The 26,405-nt window shown below is 38.7% G+C and overlaps 1 protein-coding gene across 3 annotated transcripts in view; it reads right to left on the reverse strand.

Moving 5' to 3' along the window:
* Positions 1 to 26,405, reverse strand: part of dlg2 (discs, large homolog 2 (Drosophila)) — a 787,731-nt gene that overhangs the window by 126,199 nt on the left and 635,127 nt on the right. The window lies entirely within an intron of this gene.

Raw genomic sequence — 26,405 nt, forward strand, 5'->3', positions numbered from 1 at the left:
CATATATGTCACCAGACACAACTCTAAGATTTGTTTTCTTGCAGGCATTCACTGTAAATACAAGAAAATCAATAGAATCAATGAAAAACTGCCCCCAACACGACAATCAAGGCACAAAAGAAAACAAACTGCAAAGACAAAACAAAAAAAAATAATGATTTGAAGAAGATACAGATATAAGAAATAAATATGAAGAGTATGTGGTGAAGATTCCTTAAAGGTGAATCCATAGGTTGTGGGAACAATTCAGTGATGGGGCGAGTGAAGTTAACCCCTCTGGTTCAAGAGCTTGATAGTTGAGGCATAATAACCATTCATGAATCTGGTGGTATACGTCCTTAGGCTCCTCTACCTTCTTCCTGACGGCAGCCGCAAGAAGAGAGCCAGGCCTGGATGGTGAGGTCCGTGATGATGAAGTTGGTGTGGGAAGGAGAATTACAGAGATGGGAAACTACTGCAGTTGCTAAGAATCACCATCAAGAGCTAAACAAAAATGTTCTACAAAATAGTCATACAATCAGTACATACTTTGTCCATCACAGAAGAACACGGAATGCAAAAGAGTAAATTGGTGGTACACATGCTTCACATGGAAGAAGTTTGGGTAAAAATACAGCAGGTATTGCAGCTCCTGCAGTTTTCTGTTGCTTGGCTTACCATATAGTTCATAGAATATGGTGTTTCAAAATACATTCACTCACCTTGACTTGTGTAGGGAGTCAATGAATTGTTCACAACATTACATTTAGGTTATTGGCGGTAAACGCCAAGCATTGACTTTACATCTAAATATTCCAAATGCCATTTCAGCTTGTAGCTGAAGGGTCTCCCTTCTCTGACAGATTTAGGATCTCACCTCTCCTTTCAACCCTCTGCATCAATGCTTTCAATGCAGCATTAGAAAATTTGGGATCACACTCTCTCCTCTTTTCAATGGTTTCCAATTTCTGCTCTGATCACAACTCTAGGAGCTACACACTAATTTTAACAGAGGCACAGGAAATTTTGCAAATGCTGTAAGTTTTTTTTTGAACAATACCCACATAATTCCAGAAGTGGTCAGGCAGCATCTATGGAGTAAAATGAACAGTCAACTTTTGGGCCAAGATCCTTCATCAGGGCTGAAAAGGAAGGAGGCAGAACTAGTTTTAAGCTTAGACAGCTAACTTTAACTGGTTCTGGCAAGTTATGTTATTAATACTCTAATAATGTGCATATCTAATCAACAGTACTGACTGCACATAGAAATAATTTTATTGAGTAGTCAGAATGAAGTTGGCAAATCTCCTGCTCTATAATCAATAAACCTGAGTTTACAGCATTTTGTGATACTTACACCATTTTGAAAGGGTGCCCACAAAGATTTGCAAGGCATCGTACTTCAAACAAAAAACATATACTTGCTTATGTCTCAGCTTCTGTCATTTTTATTTTGTATTTGTAGAAAGGCAGGCAAGATTCAAGTAATTTGTTGGCACAGCAGGTGACAAAATATTTTTCCCTTTGCTGCAAGCTAACAAAACATTTATATTTTCATATCTGAAGCAAAGAAATTCAATGCAGTTTACCAGTCACTTGTTTGTTTATTTACATTTCATTTGAACTTTTATAAATACTTGACATACAGTTCAGTTCATTATTATCCAGCTTAGCAATGCTTTCCAGTTGATAGTAGCTGCAATTCTATTCCCCCAATTTAAAAAAATCATCTAAAGAAGTAAAACAATTACAATTTCAGTAAGTGTTTGATTTTTTTTCAGTAAATAGCAAAAACATTTATTATAATGATTAACAAGAGGATGATTACTTCCTTTTATTTGGATTCTCAGTTACTTTCTATATAAATTAACATTTAGGATAATTTTATGTTCAAATGAATTACTCATTAGCAAGGGTCTGTAATTAATGATTCTAGCTAATTTTACAAGTTAAGGAACAAACACATTTTTGGTTACTATTTATAATTTGTGCTCAAAATGTAAACATGGCATTACCGTTCTCAGGAAAGCAGAGGATGCCATGAAAGAATTAATCTTTTGTGAAGAATGACACAGAAACTAAATTTTCACTATTTCCATGAATAAAGCCAAATGCAGAACTCCTTAAAACATTTTAAAGAATAAAATACATCCATTTCCCATTTAAAAATGTTGTTTATTTTAGGGGAATTAATCTTTTAATATAAAGAACCCAGAGACCCTGCATCCGTTACAACTTGCAATAGGTCGACAGCAGATGCAATCTCACTGACTCTCCACTGGGCATTGGATTACCTGCAATGTTCCCACTGATTTGTAATGACCAGTGTGCTGTGCATTTTTTTTTGCCCAGTGACAACAAAATGTGCACATTGAATTTTACATATAGAGGTATTCATTTTAAGAACTATCAAAACATCTTCAAAAAGAACTTTGACCTCCTCTGGGTTTGATCATTTTTGCTCTTCTTCATTTGTACTCTCAAAACACATACAAGCAGGCCTGTAGCGGGTTTTCTTACTGGAGCCTTTACACACCATCCAAGTTTGATTTGCTTGCTAAATGATGCTTTAAAAAGTAAAGTTTCCCAGTATCACTCCACTTCTTTCAACTTGCAAATTCTCCAGCAACTTTTGCATCACAATAATACACACAGGCGACACTAGTTTCTGTATTGTACATAAATATTTCTAGTAGCTGCACATTCCTGACCTTGTGAGCTTTCAGTGTAGCAGCATTTACTGTTTTATTAAGCCATTCTGCTTTAAATGAACTAGCAGTTCTTCTGCGCTTCACACCCTTTGCTTCTTTAGAATTTAACATCATGAATCAATAATTTCTTCAATAAAAACAGTATAAATAAGCTAGTTCTAAAGTCTGCAGACAAATCATCTCAAAATCCACATTGTCAACACTGTCCACATCAGAAACTGGAAAAAGAAATGTGATTTTTTACAATCGTGAAATATACTTTACATGCCAACAAGATAGAAGGTGTTAACCTTTTGTGCGTAGTTTCATTTTCTTTGTGTGCTAGTAGTAAAAGGTGTACATGCGTGCACACGAGCACACCTTAGAGGGAACATTGATCATCTGGACAATAACAGTACCTATGTCAGGCTTCTCTCTATTCATTACAGTTTAGCATTCAACACCGTCATCTCCTCAGTACTAATCAACAGGCTCCAAAACCTGGGCCTCCGTATCTCCCTCTGCAACTGGATCCTTGACTTCCACAGTCATTCTCAGTGCAGATCAGAAGTAACATCTCCTCTTCACTGACAATCAATACTGGTACTGTGGTGAACTACATAAACCTGTCTGGACACGCCCCCCCCCCCCCCCCCGCTGACTGCTCCTGTGGCTCCTCCCACTGACCCCTGTATAAAGGCGATTGGAGACACCGCCCCGGCCTCAGTCTCCAGGATACGGTGGTCAATTGCTGCTTGTTCTTTCTTCCAGCCAATAAAAGCCTATATCTCGCCTTACGTCTCAGAGAGTTATTGATGGTGTATCAGGTACACCTCTAGGATGCACGCTTAGCTCACTGCTCTATTTGTCCATGACTGTGTAATTAGGCACAGATCAAATGCCATCTATAATTTTCTGAAGACACAAATATTGTAGGTACAGCTTCAGATGGTGATGAGGAGGCATACAGCAGTGAGATAGATCAGCTGTTGAGTGGCATTGCAACAACAAGTTTGCACTCAACATCAGTAAGGTCAAGGAATTGATTGTGGACTTCAAGAAGGGGAAGTCAAGGGAACACACACCAGTCCTCATTGCAAGATCAGCGGTGGAAAGCATGAGCAGTTTCAAGTTCCTTGGTGTCAATATCTCCAAGGATCTATTCTGGGCCCAACATATTGATGCAATTACAAAGAAGGCATGACAGCAGTTATATGTCATTACGAGTTTGAGGAGACCTGGTATGTTACCAAAGACTCTCACAAATTTCTACAGATGTATCATGGAGAGCATTCTAGCTGGTTGCATCACCGTCAGTCACCGTACAGGATCAGAAAAAGCTGCAGAAAACTGCAAACTCAGCCAGCTCCATCATGGGCATTTGCCTCCCCAGCGTCGATGACATAACTGGTGTCATCCATCAGTAAGGGCCCCCATTACCCAGAACATGTCCTCTTCTAATTGCTACCATCAAGGAGGAGGTTCAGGAACTTGAAGGCACACACTTAATGTTTTAGGAACAGCTTCTTTCCCTCTACCATCAGATTTCTGAATGGACAATGAAGCCATGTACATTACCAAACTAATTTTTTCTTTACAGTATTTACAACCTTTTTGCCCTACTTATTTAATTTAATTTTATATACAAACACACATATATACTTACACTGTATTTCTTATTGTAATTTATACATTTTTCATTATACTGTACAGCTCCCAAAAGACAGCATATTTCATGACATATGCCAGTGATATTAAATCTGATTTTGGTTCTGATTCTGAATATGTTACATATTTAATACAGAGTGATCTTAATTGTCTACTAATTGTTCTGAATATTTTTGTGGTGAGTGCTACAACAACACAAATTTTCTTAAAGAGGTGTAATGTCCTGGTCCATATTTTTACTGTTATACTGCATATATTTCATTTAGCAGCTCTGTAAGAGCAGTCTGTTCTGTTTTCAGCTTGTCTGGTTATTGTTGAAGATAAGAGATGAGGAGAAATGTGTGCCATCCAATTAGGATGGTGGAATTGAGGGGAGGTTTCTCTGGTGAGGGACACTAATGTTTGAGCTTGAGGCTTTTGTTCAAGAGGAGATGAAGAGGGAAGACGCAGGAGAGAAGAGATTGTAGGATTCGACCCGGAGCAGGACCGTAATTCGATGAAGCTAGGGCGAGATCGCTTGAGGATCGGAGACTATGAAGAAACTTTGAGCTCCAACTTGTGCACATTTGTCTGTTTCATTAAAATGGGCCCTTTTCTTTTTTATTGTTCTTTTCTTTAATAACCCTTTAGTCAAATTCAGATTCATAAATATAATCTTTTAATCGTATGCGGCATACTGTCTGTTATTTCGTAGCACTAATTTGTAACCGGATAACAAATTACACAGCATCTACACTAACAGGGGTTTGCGGTGGGAGAATGCCTCAATCTCATAAGTTTGGTGACCAGAAGATGTCTTCCCTAGACTGAGGCAGCCAAGAGGTATAGATGATTTTGATTTGATTCAGTCCTTGTTATCAATCAAGTCAAAGATATAAACTTTATAGTTTATAATTACTAATCAAAAGATTATTAGGTTGATGACATTGCATTTCTGCAGCCTGGATAATAATCAAGCAGAAGAAATTTTAATTTCATTAGGTGTATGGGCATGATCTTCTAAATCTGTTCCCTCACTAAACAGCCAAGTGTTTTGTCATGTGCTGTATTCCTTCAGTTTCCTGTTCATTTGGTAAGTTGCTCACTGAAATATCTGATGCAGTTTTTAAAACATTAAAAGATTCATGGTTTTGAAAACAAGTTCCTATTTACTTTGATCAATATTAAACAAATTGTTTTCACAGAAACCAGTATATGCATCTACTCAAAAAAATCTACTTAAAATCAATAAATAATATGAAAGTATAAGTAGAAGAGATGCCCTTCAGATTCTTGTAACAAAATATTTTACAATATGTTTTTACTGCTTAAGCAAATTGTACCAATATTAAAATTACTCTGTTGAATGCTTTCATTAAATATATTTCCCCAAATTCTTTTTTTTCTGCTACTTTGATGTTTAACTGAAGTTTAACTGTTTTAGGGCATTTAGTTTATGAGTTTCATTCCTCCATTGAAGTTAAACTTCTCTCAGTTTAGCCTCAAAGCTATTGTAACAAAATGTGTTCATGCCCTTTCACAAAAAAACACATTACCAAACAAATTTTCATTAAATCAGTACTCACTGAAAAGGCAAAACAAAAATATTCTGCTCATATAGAACTTGGCCTGAATATGTGATGGCTGCAATCTTTTATCACAGAGCAGAGAAAGAGAAAGATGCCATTTGACTCTTTGCATCCCTGTCAATAATTTGGAAAGACTTATCCACAAAATTCCATAGATCTGCTCTTTCCATATTGTCAAGTAAAAATTCCCTTGCAAACGTTTATCAAATTTTGTTAACAATATTATTATTTTCTTAAGAATATATCATTACCTTTTTCAAGATATGCATTCCAGATTATACTGGTTTAAAATAAAATCTTGTGTTTCTAGGTTTCCTTTAGCAATCATTGCCTGTGTTTGATTACTGATCTCCACTGGTGGAAACTATGAGTGAATTTGAGATCAGGTGTGTGTTTAATACATTCAATGTGACTGCACATTAGAAATCCAATGCAATTACACATTTATACCATCTTTGTAAAACCCCCTTAAAAGACTTCTTTATCTTTTTCTGATGAAGGGTCTTAGCCTGAAATGTCAACTGTTCACTCTTTTCCACAGATGCTGCCTGGCCTGTTGATTTTCTCTAGTGTTCTGCGTGCCCCTTAAGAGAGGTGGTTTGCAAAGTTCATAATGGAATTAACATTTTTGGATTGTGATTTATGAGCTTCCTGGAACTCACCAGTGAATGTAACAGTGCCAGTTGTGATGAAAATTTGACAGATGATTCCAGCAAGAAATATCGCAATTTTGACAGTTGTGCTCTTGAGTGACATGCTGAAGGCTTGTGTTATGGAAATTCTGTTGAGAAGTGGTATAGCAAACCTTGGAGGAAGATTTCTTGAAATTTGGACAAAGTTAATGATTTTTGCAATTTTTACTAACCTTTGCCCATGCTAACTTGCCAAATGCACTTTGCATCTCAATATGCACGTCATCAGATAACCTGTTTATGCTCATTACCTTCGGATTCATAATGAGGATTGTCATAAAGTGAGACTTAGAAGAGAGAGGTAAAAGCTGCTTCTCCTCTGATTTCAGCAGCTATAACTGAAAGGTTGGTTTGGGGTGTATGGGGGCAGAGAAAATATCTTACCACTGGATATTAAAGTAACCAACCTATCAACTGATTTAGATCAGGCTCCTTCTACACTCTGTATAGATACACACGTATAGAGGATTTTACAGTTAGCTATTCACAAATGCATGAAAGATGACAAGGTCCATTTTAAACCAAAATTAATTATATTAACTTTGCACTGATGACACCATCCAAAATGTATGGAGAAGTGGTCCCTTTCTTGGCTCCTTTCTGCACATACTGTGGTATCAATGTGATAAGCAGGGATGAAGGCATCCTGGGATTACTAAAGAATGTTTAAGAATTGGAATGGCATTCAGTTCATCAGTGTGGTTAGCCACTTACTGAGAGACCTTAAAACATGCCTAGTGACTCTTGAGCAGTATCCAATCGGAGGTGGTCCAGAAGAGTAGCATCAAACTCAGCACTAAGAATAAATCCCAATGAGCAACCTGCCAATTCTTTTTTTTATTCACTTAATTGCTGACAAGGCCAGTCAGTATGCAGTGTACATTCCTACTTGCCTTTGATAAGCAGGCAGTGAGGCATCTTGAATTGCTGCAGTTATTCTGTGCAAGATGCTTATACAATGCAGTTACATTAGGAATTTCAGGATTTAGAACCAGAGCTGATGAACAGCAGTGACGTCCTTTCACATCAGGGTAGTGTGCAGCATGGAGGTGGATATGCATGCAGCTTGTAATACTTCCATGATTCTGCTGCCTTCCTCACTCTTGGTGCTAGAAGTCACAACTCTGTGGATACCACAATGCAATTTGCACAAGGCACATAATGCTGCCACAATAAATCAACAGTGAAGGCAATGCATAGGTGCTAAACAATAAGCAGTTGTCAGGGGTAAACACTCACCAGACAATATCTCCTTTTGTTGCCAAAGTATTTATCTGTGTAAACCAAAAAGGCTGCAGATGCTGGAACCTGGAGTAACAAACAATCTGCTGGAAGAACTCAGCAGGTCGATTAGTCCTGATGCAAGGTTTTGACAATTCCTTTTCTCCCACTGATGCTGCTAAAACATTGAATTCTACCAGCAGAATGTATGTTGCTATTTATCCATATGATCTAGTTGAGTTTGTAGACAATGGTAATATACTGGATTGTGATTGGGAGAAGGGGGGAGACGTTTACTTGGGAAGTGCAATCTAATTGAATATCAGGATGAGCTGGTTAAACTTTGTTCTTGAAAATAATCAATGCCTGGCACTTCTGTGGTGCAGTATCATTTGCCACTCCAGCCCATGTCTGTCTGCTTAGGTTTTGCTGCATGCAGGTCTGAACAAGACAAGTTCATTAGCTCAGGGGTTGAACAGCCCTTACGCTGGGGACACTAGCTGCTCAGAATTTAGTGTGTTTCTGATGGCAGAGACATGAAAATCCATCGGCTTGGGAGCAACCGTCATTAGCTTTGACCTACATTAGTATGGCAGTTTAAAAAGATGCCTAAGAATTTTTTTAAAAAGCATGTATAATCCAGATAACTGTGGTCTTTGCTAAATTTATGGCAATATATTATAAATTTTGAGGAACTTTGTCCACATGTTCTAACCTTCTACTTTAACCTTGCCTATTTTCATGTTTCACACATTCTCAAAAGATGTTTTGATTTAACATTTGGAGACAAGTAAAGGAGTTCATGATCTCCTGATACTATAACATACATTGAAATATAATAAAATATAAATGTATACATATAAATTATAAATACGCACATATAAAAGAGTGCCTCAAAAAGGTGACATTTATCACTAAAGACCCACACCATTTGGGACATGCCCTCTTTGCAGAACTACCATTAAGGAGGAGGTACAGAAGTCTGAAGAACCACACTCAACATTTTAATAATATCTTCTTCCCCTTCAGCATGAGATTTCTGAACAGTCCATAAGCCCATGATCACATTCTTATTCATTTTTTGCACTATTCATTTTTTTGTAGCTTATAGTAATTTTTAGGTCTTGCATTGTATTGCCACTACAAAACTACTTTCACAACATATATCAGTGATAACAAACCTGATACAGATTTAATAAGTGGTTTACTGTTTTAAAAAACATTAATTGTTTTATTAAGGAATTATACTTTCTGTGGTTATTCTTTGATAGCTATAATTGATAGGAAAGACAAAGGCAATGGTTCTAGAAAATTGTTTTCACATTTCTATAATCAGGTTACACACTTTTCTGAAAACAGACTGTACTCCCCTTAAAGACATAAGTTACTATGGCAACTGCAGAAAATGGATACTGCAGGGGTTGAAAGGCTTGCTTGGACAAAAAAAAAAGAGTTTAATTCATCTTGTGTTAATGACCTGAAAAGCACATTTAATCTTCTTATTAATTAAAACATTAAATTTTATTTGGTAGAAGAATTCCTGAGGAATGAGAGTTTATTTACTCAGAACATTGGAGTCCTTTCGAACAGATCAACTAAACTGTTATTCCATTCAGTTCCTAAGCACAGAGTAATGGTGCATGAGTCATCATAGTTAAGTTCACCCATATACCTCAACAGACCATGGTCAATGAGCAGCTAGGGGATTTAAAGAAGGTTGTGTAAAAGCAGCAGTGCTCCCTTCTCTTGATGTTTCAATTCCTGAATTTTCAGGAGTGTGAAGACCACTCATTGCACACACTTGCAAAGGTGATAAATTTTAAAGAATCACAGTCTAATTATGTTATTCCAACTCCAACATCAATCAAACCATTTCAATTAAAAATTTAAAAAGGAATCGAGGAAGCAAATGTCAGTTATACTAGCATATATCCAGCTTCCTACAGACTGCTGGATATACGTATAGGAGGGAATAAGAAAATGGCAGAAGAATTTAATGATTACTTTGCATCTGTCATTACAGAAAAAGTAGCTATTTTTGGAGTGGACAGGGATAGAGTAGGGAAATGAGGTTGTGGCTCAAAAGGCTTCAGCAAAGAGTAACAGGTGAATAGCAGGTAAGAACGGTTATGTTTATTTAAATATGGTGGCTAATTAAAAGATACCAAATTACAACTAATTAAATAAAGTAGGGTTACTGGATCAGGTGATGTGTTCAGGCTGCATGATGCGGGAGCTTGTGGATCCCATTGCGATTACTAATAGCAGGGGAATAGGCACAATACTCTGTCACAAGGATCCATTGTCTGCTTGGTGCCTGGATTCATTTGACCCATAGAGAAATTTGGATTGGGGAAGAATGAAAGAGCTATGGATGGTGGTGGGCCCACATGCAGAATAAGGTCTAGAATTAACTCAGATTTGAAATAAACAGGATGACACGAACAAAATCCAAAAGCAAAATCATGAACAGTCATACTAGAAATGGAACTCCTATGATTGAGTACTGAGTGCTCAGCACAAGGCCTTTAAGTAGAAACTTTCCATGAAGGAATGCGGCAGGCGATACCTGGCCATCTGAGTGTTAAAGTGACAGCAGCAGCAGAGTGCCAAAACCTGCTCTTGTCAGTCAGGACCATGAAAGACAGTTGTCATAGTCCACATGGGTACTGATGATATAGGAAGAACAAGGAAAGAGATCAGCTGATGGAATTTGAGCAGTTTGGGACTAAGTTAAAACACAACACCAAACAGATAATAATCTCTGGATTGTTATTTGAATCAATCACAAATTAGCACAGGGTTAATAAGATCAGAGTTAAATGCCTAACTCAAGGATTGGTGTAGAAGTACTGGGTTTGAATTTGTAGGACCTTTGCATCAGTACTGGGGAAGGAGACAGCTGTTCCGATGGGGTGGGCTCCATGTGAACCATGCTGGAACCTGGGTCAGGAAAATTGCCATGGGTTATGGATAGGACTTTAAATTTAATAGGAGTAGGGTTGTAAAGTATGGATAATGTACAAGGGAAGGAAGATACAGGAGAGGTATCAGAACTATTCAGAATAAAAAACAGAACAAAATGTTTAGAAGGGTATAAGAATTTAACTTCAAGCAACATGGAAACAAAATTAATAAGAACAGTGCTGAAAACAGGACTGAAGGCGTAAACTTGAACGCACACAGTATATTGAATAAAACAGATTTTCTTATAGCGCACTTAGAGATTAGCAGGTATGACATTACGGGCACCACAGAGTCGCGTTGAACAAAGATCACAGCTGCAAGCTTAACATGTGAGTATGTACGTACATCATATTGGAGTGGCAGACAGGTAAGCAGACTTTGTTCGTAAAAAATTAAGTCAAATCCTTAGATAGAACTGACAAAGGATCTAGAATGCTCATGGATAGAGTTGAAAAACTAAAAGGATAAAAATACCCTGATGGGAGTTTTATACAATGCCTTGAAAAAACATTCAGCAGCACAACTATTTTCACATTTTCTAAATTTAAAATATATTTAAGTAGGATTTTTAAAACTAATCTCCATTGTTCATCATTTCAAATCAAGAGAAAAATTCCAAAACCTGTCAATAATTCACTAAAATTTTAAAACCAAAATTGTGAGGCTGAAAAAATATTCATCCCCTTTGTAATTACTATGTTAATTTCCTTCAGGTGTGATATACAGTATTACTTTACCAATCCACCCAATTTGTTGATTTAGAAAATTAAAGGAGCATCTGCTTTCAATGAATCAATACACCCCGCCCCCGTAAGGTCCAAATGTATGGTAGATTTTGAACAGACCAAACCAAAATGAAGACAAAAGAGCATTCAAGACAAGTCAGGGAAATGATAATAGAGAAGCACACATCTGTGGAAGAGTACAAGACCATCTCAAGGGCACTGAAAATACCTCAGAGGTTACTGCAGTCCATCAGAAAAAAGTGAAAAAATCTGATACCACAGCCACACGCCTAGGTCAGGCACCCCGCCCCCAAGATTAGTCACCAGATTAAGCACTTACATAGAGGTTATGTGACACCAACAGTCACTGAGTGAGCTGCAGAGGTCAGTGACCGCAATTTGAGATGAAGTTCATGACTCTACAAACTCGAAGGCCTTGCACAAAATGTTATTTATGGAAGGGTGACAAGGATGAAGCCCTAGCTAGAAGAGAAGCATATCCTTGCCCGTAATGACTTTGCAAAATTTCACTTTGAAGATACTGTAAAGATGTGGAAGCAGGTGTAGTGATCAGATGAGACTGAAGTGGAACTTATGACCTCAACACTAAGTATACATGTGGCATAAATCTAATGCTGCACATCAGCCAGGTAATACCATTCCTACTATTGAGTATAGTAGAGGTAGCATCAAGCTATGGGGATACTTTTCAGCTGCTGGGACTGGAAATCTGGTCAGGATTGATGGGAAGATGAATACTGCTAAATATAGAGATTCTGGATAAAAGCTTGATGGCCTCTACCAGAAAGCTTAAACTGGGGAGCAAGTTCATCTTTCAGCAGGATAGAGACCCAAAGCACACTGACAGAGCAACCATGGAGTGGCATCAAATGAAGAAAATTGATGTCCTTGAGTGGCCCAGACAGAGTCCTGACCTTAACCTGATTGAACATCTTTGGCAAGACCTCAAGATTGCTATACACTCCCATTTTCCAATTAACCTGGCACAGCTAGAGCAATTTTGCAAGGAAGAATGGGAAAATCTTGTTGTGCAAAGCTAATAGAGACTTATTCAAAAGGACCTTTGGCTGTAATAGCTGTGGGAGGTGCTTCAACTAAATACTAGGCAAAGGGGGATGAATACTTTTGAAATGCTGACAGTTCAGTTTTTAAATTTTATGTTTTTCATACTTAAAATCTTCCCTGTTTTTTGGGCTCTAGTGCAAAAAAAGGAGCATGTGATTCATGAATAGAAATTACCAGTTAAATTGATCAAGATCCTTGGTTGTAATACACATTCATATGAACAAAGGCTTGGGTTGAATACTTTTACAGCCACTGTACAGGCTTCTGAACAGTAGCAAGAATGTGGAGTACAAATTACAATGGGAGATAGTAAAGACATGTAATAAGGGAAATGTTACGATCATCATGGGGGTTCAATATGTAGGTAGATCAGGAAAATCAGATTAGTGCTGGATCCCAAGCAAAAGACTTTGTAGAATTTCTATGAGATGGTTTTTCAAAGCAACGTGGTTGAACCCACTAGGAGAAAAAGTGATTCTGTACTTGGCATTGTGTAGTGAACGAGATTTGATTAGGGAGCTTAAGGTAAAGGAACCCTTCAGAGATTCTTGTCATCATTATGAAGGACTCCATGCACCCCTCATACAATCTCTTCTCCCTCCTGCCGTCTGGGAAAAGGCTCCGAAGCATTCAGGCTCTCACGACCAAACTATGTAACAGTTCCTTCCCCCAAACTATCAGACTCCTCAATACCTGAAGACTGGACTGACACTTTGCCCTATTGTCCTGTTTATTATTTATTGTAATGCCTGCACTGTTTTTCTGCACTTTATGCTGTCCTGTGTAGGTCTGTAGTCTAGTGTAGCTTTCTCTGTGTTGCTTTTTTATTACGCAGTTCAGTCTAGTTTTTTGTACTGCGTCATGTAAACCATGGTCCTGAAAAACATTGTCTCATTTTTACTATGCACTGTACCAGCAGTTGGTTGAAATGACAATAAAAGAAACTTGACTTGATCATAATATGATAGAGAGGTGGAAGCTAAAATCTGATGTATCAGTATCATAATTGAGTAAGATACATGACAGAGGAACTGGCAAAGTTGATTGGAAGGGGACACTAGCAGGCATGATGGTAGAGCAGCAATGGCTGGAGTTTTTAGGAGTAATTTGAATGACAGAAGATAAGCTCATTCCAAAGAAGAAACATTTTAAAGGGAGGATGAGGCAACTGTGGCTCACAAGAAAAGTCAAAGATGGTATAAAAGCAAAAGAGAGGCATATAATATAGCAAAAATTAATGGGAAGCTACAGGATTGCAAACCTTTTAAAAACAACTCAAGGCAACTAAAAAAGCAATAAGGACAGAAAAGGTGAAATACAAATAAGATATTTTTGCCTGGCCTGCTGCGTTCCACCAGCATTTTGTGCGTGTTGCTTGTATTTCCAGCATCTGCAGATTTCCTCGTGGTTGCCAAAGATATTTTTGTATATCTAGCCAATAACATACTGAGTAAATGAGGGGCAAATGAAAAGCTTTGTATGGAGTAAATGAGAGGCAAGATTGGACATCAGATCACCTGGAAAATGGTGTTGGAGAGGTAGTAATGAGGACCAAATAAATGTTGACAATCTGAATAAATACTTTGTATCAGTCTTCACTGTGGAAAATATCAGCAGCATAGCAAGAAATTTGAGATTATCAAGGGGCAGCAGTGAGTAAAGTTGTCAAGGAGAAGGTGCTTGGAAAGCTGAAAGATCTAAAGGTAGATAAGTCACCTGGACCAGATGGACTACAGCCCAGGTTCTGAAAGAGGTACTTGAAGAGATTGCGGAGGCATTAGCACTGATCTTTCAAGAACCATTAGATTTTGGAACATCACAAATGTCGCTCCACTCTTTAAGAAGTTAGTGAGGTAGAAGAAAGGAAATTTTAGGCCAGTTTGCCTGACTTCAGTGGCTGGCGAGATGGTAGAGTTCATTATCATGGATGGTGTTTCAAGGTACTTTGATTAAATAAGCCAAAGTCTGACAAATCTGTTGGAATCCTTTGAGGAAATAACAGTTAGGATAGACAAAGAAGAGTCAGTGGATGTTGTTTACTTGGATTTTTGGAAGGCCTTTGACAAGGTGCTGCACATGAGGCTGCTAAGCAAGATAAGAGCCCTTGGAATTGCAGGAAAGATACTAGCATGGGAAGAAGATTGGCTGACTAGCAGAAGGCAAAGAGGGGGAGGAAGAAAGGAAGTAATTTCTGGTTGGCTGCTGGTGACCAGTGGTGTTCCACAGGGGTCAGTGTCGCATCCAGTACTTTTCACACTGTAACCTATATGATCTGGATGATGGAATTGATGGCTTTGAGGCCAAGTTTATGGATGGTACAAAGACTGGTGGAAGGGCAGGTAGTATTGAGGAAGCAGAGAGTGTGAAGAGGACTTGGATAGATTAGGAGAATGGACAAAGAAGTGGTAGATGGACTTCAATGTTGAGATGTATATGGTGATGCACTTTGGTAGAAAGACTAAAAGTGTAGACTATTTTCTAAATGGGAAGAAGATTCAAAAAATCAAGGTGCAAAGGAATTTGGGAGACCTCTTCCAGGATTTCTAAATGTTAACTTGCAGGTTGAGTCAGTTGTAAGGAAGGCAAATGCAATGTTAGCATTCATTTCAAGAGGACTAGAATATAAAAACAACCAGGTAAATCTGAGATTTTATAAGGCATTGCTCAGACCATATTTGGAGTCTTTTGAGCAGTCTTGGGCCTTGTGTCTAAGAAAGAAAGTGCTGGCATTGGAGAGGGTCCAGAGGTGGTTTACCAAAATAACCCCAGGAATGAAAGGTTTAATGAATGAGGAGCATTTGTAGACTCTGTGCCTGTACTCACTGGAATTAATAGAATGAGTGGGAATCCCATTGATACCTACCGAATATTGAAAAGCTTAGATAGCATGTAACGGGAGAGGATGTTTTCAGTAGTGGGAGAATCTAGGATCAGAGGGCACAGCCTCAAAATTGAAAGAAGTCCTTTTAGAACACAATGAGGAACTTCTTTAACCAGTGTGTGACAGAAATTCATTGCCATAGATGGCTGTGGAAGCCAAGTCATTGCATATATTTTAAGTGGAGGTTGATAGGTTGTTGATTAGCAATGGCATCAAAGTTTACAGGAAGAAGTGAGGAGAATGGTCTTGAGAGGGAACGTAAATCAGCCACGATCAAATAGTGGAGCAGACTTGATAAATCTCTAGGGCCAGTGTTTTGAAAAGCTGGGCTTAGAAAAATAGATGCTCTGTTTATCATATTTCATGTTCTGTAGACCCAGGAATAGTTCCTGTAGATTGAGTGTAGAGCAAATATAACTTCACTGAAAAAAAAGAGGGAGAGAAATTTGTAGGGCTAATGTTAGTGGTAGGGAAAATGCTGGAGTCTTTATGGATCAACTAACAAAACTCATTAAAAATAATAGGCTTTAGCAGATCAACATGAATTTATGAAAGGAAAATCATGATTCATTAATCTTATGGAGCTTTTACAGAATATGATTAGTAGAATTGATAAGGGGTAACCGGTTGATTAGGGGGTACTTGGATTTTGACATGATTTCAAAGAGGGTGAAAGGTGTTTAATGAGGTTAGAACACATGGAATTGGGGACAACCTATCAACATAGATTGAGAATTGAATATTGGAAAGAAAGCCAAGTGTAGGAATAGACTGATTTGTCTCAGGTTGGTAAGTTCTGACTAGCTGAGATCATCACTTGGGCCCCAGCTGTACGGAACATATATCGGAAATTTCACTGAGAGGAAAAGTGTCATATTTCCAAGTTCTCTAACAACAGTAAACTATGAGGAATTGTAATGATACAAAAGGATGTAAAGTGTCTTCAGGGGAATACGTATAATCTGGGTGAGTGTAAGAAATATAATGTGGTAAATGTTATGTCATCTATTTTGGTACATAAAGCGGAAGAGCAGAGTGGCTGTTAAATGATAAGAGATCAGGTAATGTTAATGTTGAAAATTATTTACATGGATGCTTTTGTACTAAAGTTACTGAAGGTCAACATGCAGGTGCAACAAGTGATTATGAGGGCAAGTGGAGGGTTAATTGTAGGAGTTGTTGTTGTTGTTGCTTCGTATGGCATTCATACTTCTAATTGAAGTGTGGCCCAGGAGGGGCAGATGTGAGTATGTGCATCTGTTGGACTGATCTTCATCTGGCATCTCATCCACAACCATTCCGACAATGGTGGCCCTGAGTTGGCATCACCCAATGGAATCCTTGAAGCACACAAGCCTCCATACGACATCATTGTATTGATCCATGGTTGTGGAGGACTGCAAGAGTAAAGAGGCCTTATTCCAATTGTGAAGAGTCTAAGGGAGAATGCACCAAGAATGCAATTTTATTTTCCTTCCCAAGAAAGGATGTACTTGCCATAGAGGAAATGAAGGAAAGATTTAGTCAACTGGTTCAGGGATGGTGGTTTTGCTATATGAGAAGGGTCCAAATAGACAGGGACTGTGTTTTTTTCCAAAGAGTTTAGAAGACTATCTAATTAAAACATACAAAATTCCTAAAGGATAGATATTTTAGGTGCAGGGAGAAAGTTTTTATCCAAGAGGAATCCAGGACCAAGCATCATGGTCTCAGAAATTATGTTAGGCTGTTAAGGACTAGAATGAGGAGAAATTTCATTCAGATAGTGGTGAATCTTTGAAATTCTCTACCTTGATAGGCTATGCAGGTTCTTTGTTGTGCTTATTGAAAATAAAGGATAATGTACTCTACATTCAGTGACCATTTTATTAGGTACCTCCTGCAACTAATAAAGTGGACACTGACTTGTATGTTCAGTGTCTTCTGTTGTTGTAGCCCAACCATTCGTGGTCAAAATCAGTGAGATCACATAATTTCCCCATTCTCATGTTTGCTCTGAATGACAACTGAATCTCTTGACCATCTCTGCATATTTTTATGCATTAAGTTGCTGCCACATGATTGGCTGATTAGATATTTGTATTAACAAGCAGGTGTACAGGTGTACCTAATGAAGTGGCAACTGAGTATATTTCAGGACCTTATGAGAATCAAAGGCTATGGGATAGGGCTGGACATTGCCACTAATGTATAGGAGCCACCATGATCTTAATGAATGGTGCAGCTGGCCCAAAGGGCTGGATAGCCCTTCATACTCCTTATGTTTTAATGGTATGTTCTTATGTTCTCTCAAAAGGGGGGGAGGGGAACAGAAACCCTAATCACATTTAAAATATACCTGGATGAACACATGAAGTACAATAGCTAAGAAGTGCACAGACTAACAGCTTGGAAGCACCATAAGTCTGAACAAATTTTCTTTGGTTCAATTACCACGATCAATCTGTTCTTAAGTTATGTCAGCTGTTGGCTGTGAACAACATAACAAAACTCCCGCTTTAGAGCATTGTTGGGAGAAATGATTCTGATGGAAACTTGTCACAGGCCATTCTCAGCCCCAAAGAGTTTTCCACAGTGTCACTTCTTGGATCTCAGATCTTACTGTGGCTCCATGAATCCACTTCAGGTGGGTCTTTTTAAAGTTGTTTATTTAATAGCTTTCCTTCAGAGCTTCTACTTTTCTCAGTGGTACAAATCCACTGGTCTAAGCATTTGACATCCCTCTGACCCATCTCCTCCCACATATCCTCCAGACTACAATCACCACCCCTTCCCCCAATATCCTAATCACTTGACCTGAAAAGACCAGACAGACCAATCATAAATAGCCTCTACCTCACCACTCCCTCTTACAATCCAAGCTCATCCTGCAACTCAGTGTATTTGCAGCATGAGAAGAAAAATTGGGCAAGGCCAATTGAAAAGTGCTCATTGTCTGGCATCTCAGACACTACTTAATATACAAGTAGGGTGATGTACAGTGACAAATTAACACATTTTGGAGTGCATCAGTTAATGTCTATTGGCCTAGATTCTGTTATACCACACCTTTGGCATTGTACAATATCTCAAACGTGTTACCAGCCATCATGTTTTATAAGAAGCTATTAAGACAGATGAACAAATGCTTAGTCAAAGAGTTAGATTAGGGTAAGTCTTAAAGAAAGATTGATTAAGAATTTTTAAGCTGAGGACAGGTGTAGACATAGTCATTAGCGATGAATCAATTCAAACTGGGCATGTGCAGGAGACTAGAACTGGCTGGAGTATTATTCAGCTGTGGGAGGTTACAGGGAAAACTGAAAAAAAAGGATGTTTAAAATTAAGAAATTGCCAACTGATGAGCCAAGATAAATTAGGAAGCACAGAGATAAAGAGTGAACAGAATTTGTGAAATCGGATATACAAATTAGAACTTTAACCAAGTTCAGTTTTATGCAGGGTGGGAGATAAGCAACCAGCCAGCAGTACATTGGAATAACTGAACATGGAACATAGAAACCTACAGGCCTTTCAGCTGTACGGAACATAGAAACCTACAGGCCTTTCAGCTGTACGGAACATAGAAACCTACAGGCCTTTCAGCTCACAATGTTGTGTCAACCATATAACCTACTCTAGAAACTGCCTAGAATTTCCCTACCACATAGCGCTCGAAGCTCCATATACCTATCTAAGAGTTTCTTAAACGACCCTATTGTGTCTGCCTCCATCACTGTCATCAGCAGTGCATTCCATGGACCCAGCACGCTGTGTGTGGAAAACCTTAGCCCTGACATCTCCTCTGTACCTACTTCCAAGGATCTTAAAAATATGCTCCTTCTTGTTAGTCATTTCAGCCCTGGGAAAAATCCTCTGGCTAGCCACACGATCAATGCTTCTCATCATCTTATACGCCTCTATCAGGTCACCTCTCATCTTGCGTCACTCCAAGGAGAAAAGGCCAAGTTCACTCAACCTATTCTCATAAGGCACACTCTCCAATCCAGGCAACACCCTTGTAAATCTCCACTGTACTCTTTCTGTAGTATCTACATCCTTCCTGTAGTGAAGTGATCAGAACTGAACACAGTATTCAAAGTGAGGTCTGACCAAGGTCTTATCTAGCAGTAACATTATCTCATGGCTCTTGAACTCACTCCCACAGTTCATGAATGCCAACACACAATATGCCTTCTTAACAACACTGTCAATCTATGCAGCAGCTTTCAGCGTCCTATGGACACAGACCTCAAGATCTCTCTGATTCTCCACACTGTCAAGAGTCTTACCATTAATACTATATTCTGTCTTCAAATTTGACCTACCAAACGTCAACAGTGCTTCTCCCTATAGATGCTGCCTGGCCTGCTGTGTCCCACCAGCATTTTGTGTGTGCTGTTGTTTGAATTTTCAGCATCTGCAGATTTCCTCGTGTTTGCACTTCATACTTATCTGGGTTGAACTCCAATTCGCAGTCCAATTCTGCATCCTATCGATGTCTTGCTGTAACCTCCGACAACCTTCCAGAATATCCACAACATCCCCAACCTTTGTGTCTTCAGCAGACTTCCATCTGCCCACTACTTCATCCAGCTCATTTATAACAATCACAAAGAGGAGGGGTCCCAGAACAGATCCCTGTGGAACACTACTGGTCTCCAATGTCTAAGCAGAATATGAACCATCTACTACCACCCTTTGCCTTCTGTGAACAAGCCAATTCTGGATGCACAAAGCAAGGTCTCCTTGGATCCCACACCTCATTACTTTCTGAATGAGTCTTGCATGGGGAATCTTATCAAATGCCTTACTGAAATCCATATACACTACATTCACTGCTTTACCTTCATCAATGTGGTTTGTTACATTCTGAAAGAATTCAATCAGACTTGTAAGGCATGACCTACTCTTGACAAAGCCATACTGACTATCCCTAATCAAATTACATCTCTCCAAATGCTCATAAAGCCTGCCTCTCAGGATCTTCTCCAACACTTGCCCACAACTGAAGCAAGACTCACTGGTCAATAATTTCATGAGTTATCTCTACTCCCTTTCTTGAACAAGGAAACAACATTTGCAACACTCCAATCTTCTCCCGTCCCTATTGATGATGCAAAGATCATCATCAAAGGCTCAGCACTCTACTCCCTTGCTTCCCACAGTAGTTTGGGGTATACCTCGTCTGGTCCTGGTGACTTATTTAACTTAATGCTTTTCAAAAGCTCCAGCACATCTTCTTTCTTAATGTTTATATGTTCAAGCATTTCAGTCCACTGTAACACATCCCAACATTTGCCAAGGTCTTTTTCCCTGGTGAATACTGAAGCAAAGTATTCATTAAGTACCTCTGTTACCTCCTCCAACTCCATGTACACATTTCCACTATCACACCTGACTGGTCCTATTCTCACATGGCTCATCTTCTGGCTCTGTGATCATTACCTCCAAAATACTCTCCCACCGAGAGATCTGACACCTGACCAGGTTCATTTCCCAATACCAGATCAAGTACAGTCTCTCTTGTTGCCTTATCTACATAATGCGTCAGGAAATCTTCCTGAAAACACCTAACAAACCCCACCCTATCTAAACCCCTTGCTCTGAGGAGATGCCTATCAATATTAGGAACGTTAAAATCTCCCATCACGACAACTCTATTTTTATTGCATCATTCAAGAACCTGCTCCTCAATGGCCCTGTTACTATTATTGGGGAGTCTATAAAAAATACCCACTAGAGTTATAGTCCCCTTCCTGTTTCTGACTTCCACCCACACTAATTCAGTAGATAATCCCTCCATGGCTCCTTTTCGGCAGCCATGACACTATCCCTGATTAACAATGTTATGCCCCCATTTCTTTTGCCCCCCTCCCTGTCTTTTTTGAAACACTTAATGCCTGGCACATTCAGCAACTATTCCTGCTCCTGAGACATCCAAGTCTCTGTAATGGCCACAACGTCACAGTTCTATGTATTGATTCACGCTCTAAATTCATCTGCCTTGTTCGTGGTACTCCTTGCATTAAAATAGACATATCCCAAACCATCAGACTGAGTGCATCTTTGCTCTGTCACCTGCCTCTCCTTCCCAACAAACTCCCTACAAGCTGTCTCTACTTGTGCACCAACTGCGCCTTCCTCTGCCTCTTTACTTTGGTTCCCACCCCCTTGCAAATCTAGTTTAAACCTTCCCCAAACCAGAAGTAATAAAAACACAGAAGAGGACTACAAATACAAATATGCCAAAGCAGTCATGTTATAAAAATGAAAGTGGGAGAACTTGGTGATTGAATGAATACATCATCGGAAACCTGTCTCACATTCAAATAAATTGCTGAGAATATGAATGGATGATTTAATCAATGACAAGGGAGATGTTTTCATGGTGGTCATGAAAGAAGTTTTTGCCAGGGCTCGAAGACAATGGATTAGATGGAGAACGTTCCCCTAGTTCCTAGAATGGATGTTGGACCAGCAGCATATCAGAATGAAGCTGGAATGGAGGCTAGAGTGGTTAGCTGGCTATAAATGGGACCAAGTCAATGCTATCCCACCTAGAACAATTATATAGAGCCATTAGAGGAGGATTCTTTCATCAACCAAGTTAAAGGCTACAGAAAGAAGTATGTAAAATAGTTTACTAATGTGTCTGAAATAATTAGAGATTTTGGAAAAAGTCTGTTTTTGTGCTATAGCAGAGATAAGAACCTGGTGAAGAGATCCGAACATGGAGCTACAGGAAAGATAAACACACTTCTGGAGGGTCACAGAATGTTCAGGGGATTTCACGAGAAAAGATAGATTGGTGTTGGGGAATAGTTTTGTAAGAATGGAAGGGACAGTAATATTACCAATAGCAGTTAGCACTGTGATCAGGGACACAAGTTGGATGATGAACAGCTTGATGGAAATGAGTCTATGGGATCAAGAGACAGGTCCAATAAATAAGAATGATTCATGTAGGAAAGAAAAATAGAGAGAAATTAGATAAAGATACGTTTAGGGTTATATTGGGATGCCAATCTTCAGGTAATCCAGGCTCTGTAAATTAACAGAGGAAGCTGAAGTGATATCAATTTAGTGATAGTCATTGAGCTTCCCACACTTAGGCATATTGGTGGAGAGAGCAGGTACATGGTTTAATATGTTTGGGCACATGGCTGGTTATAGCATGGGAAAGGATGGGAGAAAAAAATTGGAGTAACGTCCAGTTATAGATAATGAACAGTTTTAGCCAGGGACAGCAGAACTTTACAGACTTTACCTGATCCAGCCAAATACTGTAAGTCAAGGCATGGCTAAATAACTGCAACCTAGGTGGACTGAAGTATCCGTTAGTATTTAGTTAGCAATTACTGATGAATATTTCAAGACCATGTTGAGAGTTACAATGGTAGAATTTCACTTTGTAGTACACACTTAGCTGTGCCTGGAAACACTCAACAGGTCAGACAACTTCTGCAGAAAGGAAACAGTTAAGCTAATTGTTCAGGTTGGAAACTATTCACCAGAACTTGAAAGGTCATCAGTCTTAAACATTCACTCTTTTTCCCTTTCTACACATTTCCCAGGCCTGCTGAGTGTTTCCAGCATTTTCTGTTTCCGTATCAAAAACTATGCTTTGCTAAGCACTATGGATCCTGACTTATATTTATTTATTCTAAAAAACAAGCACTCTGCATTTGAAGACACATTTTAATCAATGCATATTTATGTGAGTGAGCAGATGGAGCTAGGGTGGATGGGGGCAAGGTTGTGAGTGGGGGCATAGCTGAGTGTCCATGAAGAAAATACCACATAAAAAAAATCAAATGATCCCTGGAATTATTGTAATACCCCAGTTAAGGGCATTTATTATTGTATTACTACAATTACGCTGTTGGGTATTTTATTTCCTGCAGATTTTCTGTAAAATGCAATGTGTTCTGTTTATCAGACTTTACAGTCCAGTATTTTGGTTTCTATTAAGATCAGAACTCATTTGATCAGCTTAGGAATGTTGTGTCAGCCAGTCGGGTGTCTAGTGGGATGCCATGGAACATTCGAGAGAGATTGGCAACATCAAATTTCTAGAATGTGGCTTGGCTTTGGGTCTTATTGCTGGAGTTGTTGGAGAAGTTAATTGCGGCAAAGAGCACCATTGGAAGACGATCATGGAACCCTACTCAAAGGACAGATACAGTTGTAAGAAGTTCTTTGTGTAGACAAAAGGGTCCACGGAGCAAGTGCCAATACCTCTGAGTTAGCCAGTTAGTTTGTCATGGACTTCCAGGAATGTTCGAATCTGGCTGGTGTTTTTCACGCAGAATGTGGGTTTGGCAGCGTGAGTAATTAAAGCAAAACTCTCGACCACTCGACAATGAGCTCCAATGTTTATGTGCACATTATAAACTAGTTTAACTGTAATGGACACTTTTTCTGTTAACAGTTTGTTGAAGTTGTAATATTTGTAAATATACTTCCATTTTAAGTTTCTGCCAGTGTAAATTCCGTAATTTCCGAGTGAACAATAACTTTTGCATGGGGCAGTATTTATAAAGCATTCACCAAAACTTTCATTCTCTCAATGGACATTCCAACATTCCTGTTTGTGTTGAACCCAAATCATACTGACCCTAGATGTGTGTTGCCTGTTGGAAATGATCATCTCACCATTTACCCTGCATTGCTGAGCCATGTGGCTGTTAGCTAAAGATAGCAAATGAGCCTAATATGTTACGAGCCATTGTAAGAGGGTTACATCATGCTTGGTGGAAACCAGTTGAAGCTAAAAATACAGCATTATCATTATTGTTTTAATGAAGTAAGGCGGCATGTTCTGAGGATGAGGTTAATGAATGATTAGAAGTTGTCAGGCAAAAATGGCATTGTGGTGATGACAAGAGTGGCAGGTATTCTGTAATATTTTGTTTATGTCAGTAGAGTATCAGTAAAGCAGGGTGCTGTGAAGGCCTATTAGCAGTAGACAGCTATGCTATTATTGTTCAGAAAGGAAAGGCTTTATATTTCTAATACTGCAGTAAGAACATAAATAACACCTCAAGTTTGTTTCACCATTCAATAAGACCAAGGTTGATCTGTTCTTGCTTCATGAAAACGAATTGATTTTACTTGATCATCCTAATAATGTCCTTGTAATTGATGGTTGATTGCTCAAACAGAATCTATATTTGGCCACGGTGTATAACCCAAAGAGTAAAGTTGAGAGTCAAGGTGCTTATAATAGAGTAATTGGCCCTTTGACCCATCAATCTGCACTGTCCATTTTGTCCATCTATACTAATCCTAATTGCCCACAAGAGGAATGTATCATTCTATGCCTTAGTTATTTATATGACTGTCTAACTGTCTCTGAAACATAGTAATTATATCTTATTCAGTAATATATCAGTATTTTAAAATGTCATTTATGGGTCCTTAATTTTACTGTCACCCTAAGGGACTTTTTTGACAACTCTTCCCATTTAGAATTTTAAAAAATCATCTTTAGTCAATAGTACTGAGTATAAGATAGATTTAAGAGTTATCAATGCTACTGTACAGAATATTTAGCACAAGGAATTTTGAAGTAATTGTGTGCACCTGCCATCATGCACTTAATAGCTATACCAAATTAATTTATGTTTCTTGTTAAGGATTATCATTTACCATTTTCTGCTCTTGGTGAAAAAGAGAAATACTCATAACAAAAACATGGTATCTGATAGAAGGTATACCAACCTTAAACTCTCACCTTTCTCGAAGGCCAACCAATGACTCATGGTCAGGGAGTAAACAACAATTTTCTGATCCCATCTGAGACAGACTAAGGTAATTCTTACTTACTATCACAACCAAAATTAATTAAACACTGAATACAATATTTTGGATTCACTTTTAATTCCTGTGTAATTTTCAACAAATGAACTTAAGTTGTAATTTAAATGTGATATGCTGCATCCAAAACAGACTGGAGGTTCATTATAACCATATATAACAATAACCATATAACAATCACAGCACAGAAACAGGCCATCTCGGCCCTCCTAGTCCGTGCCTGAACTCTTAATCTCACTTAGTCCCACCTACCCGCACTCAGCCTATAACCCTCCACTCCTTTCCTGTCCATATACCTATCCAATTTTACCTTAAATGACACAACTGAACTGGTCTCTACTACTTCTACAGGAAGCTCATTCCACACAGCTATCACTCTCTGAGTAGAGAAATACCCCCTCGTGTTTCCCTTAAACTTCTGCCCCCTAACTCTCAGATCATGTCCTCTCGTTTGAATCTCCCCTACCCTCAATGGAAACAGCCTATTCACGTCAACTCTATCTATCCCTCTCAAAATTTTAAATACCTCGATCAAATCCCCCTCAACCTTCTACGCTCCAATGAATAGAGACCTAACTTGTTCAACCTTTCCCTGTAACTTAAGTGCTGAAACCCAGGTAACATCCTAGTAAATCGTCTCTGCACTCTCTCTAATTTATTGATATCTTTCCTATAATTCGGTGACCAGAACTGCACACAATATTCTAAATTTGGCCTTACCAATGCCTTGTACAATTTTAACATTACATCCCAACTTCTGTACTCAATGCTCTGATTTATAAAGGCCAGCGTTCCAAAAGCCTTCTTCACCACCCTATCTACATGAGACTCCACCTTCAGGGAACTATGCACTGTTATTCCTAGATCTCTCTGTTCCACTGCATTCCTCAATGCCCTACCATTTACCCTGTATGCTCTATTTGGATTATTCCTGCCAAAATGTAGAATCTCACACTTTTCAGCATTAAACTCCATCTGCCAACATTCAGCCCATTCTTCTAACTGGCATAAATCTCCCTGCAAGCTTTGAAAACCCACCTCATTATCCACAACACCTCCTACCTTAGTATCATCGGCATACTTACTAATCCAATTTACCACCCCATCATCCAGATCATTTATGTATA

The sequence above is a fragment of the Hypanus sabinus genome, chromosome 3 (genome assembly GCF_030144855.1).
Source record: "Hypanus sabinus isolate sHypSab1 chromosome 3, sHypSab1.hap1, whole genome shotgun sequence".
Lineage (NCBI taxonomy): Eukaryota > Metazoa > Chordata > Chondrichthyes > Myliobatiformes > Dasyatidae > Hypanus > Hypanus sabinus.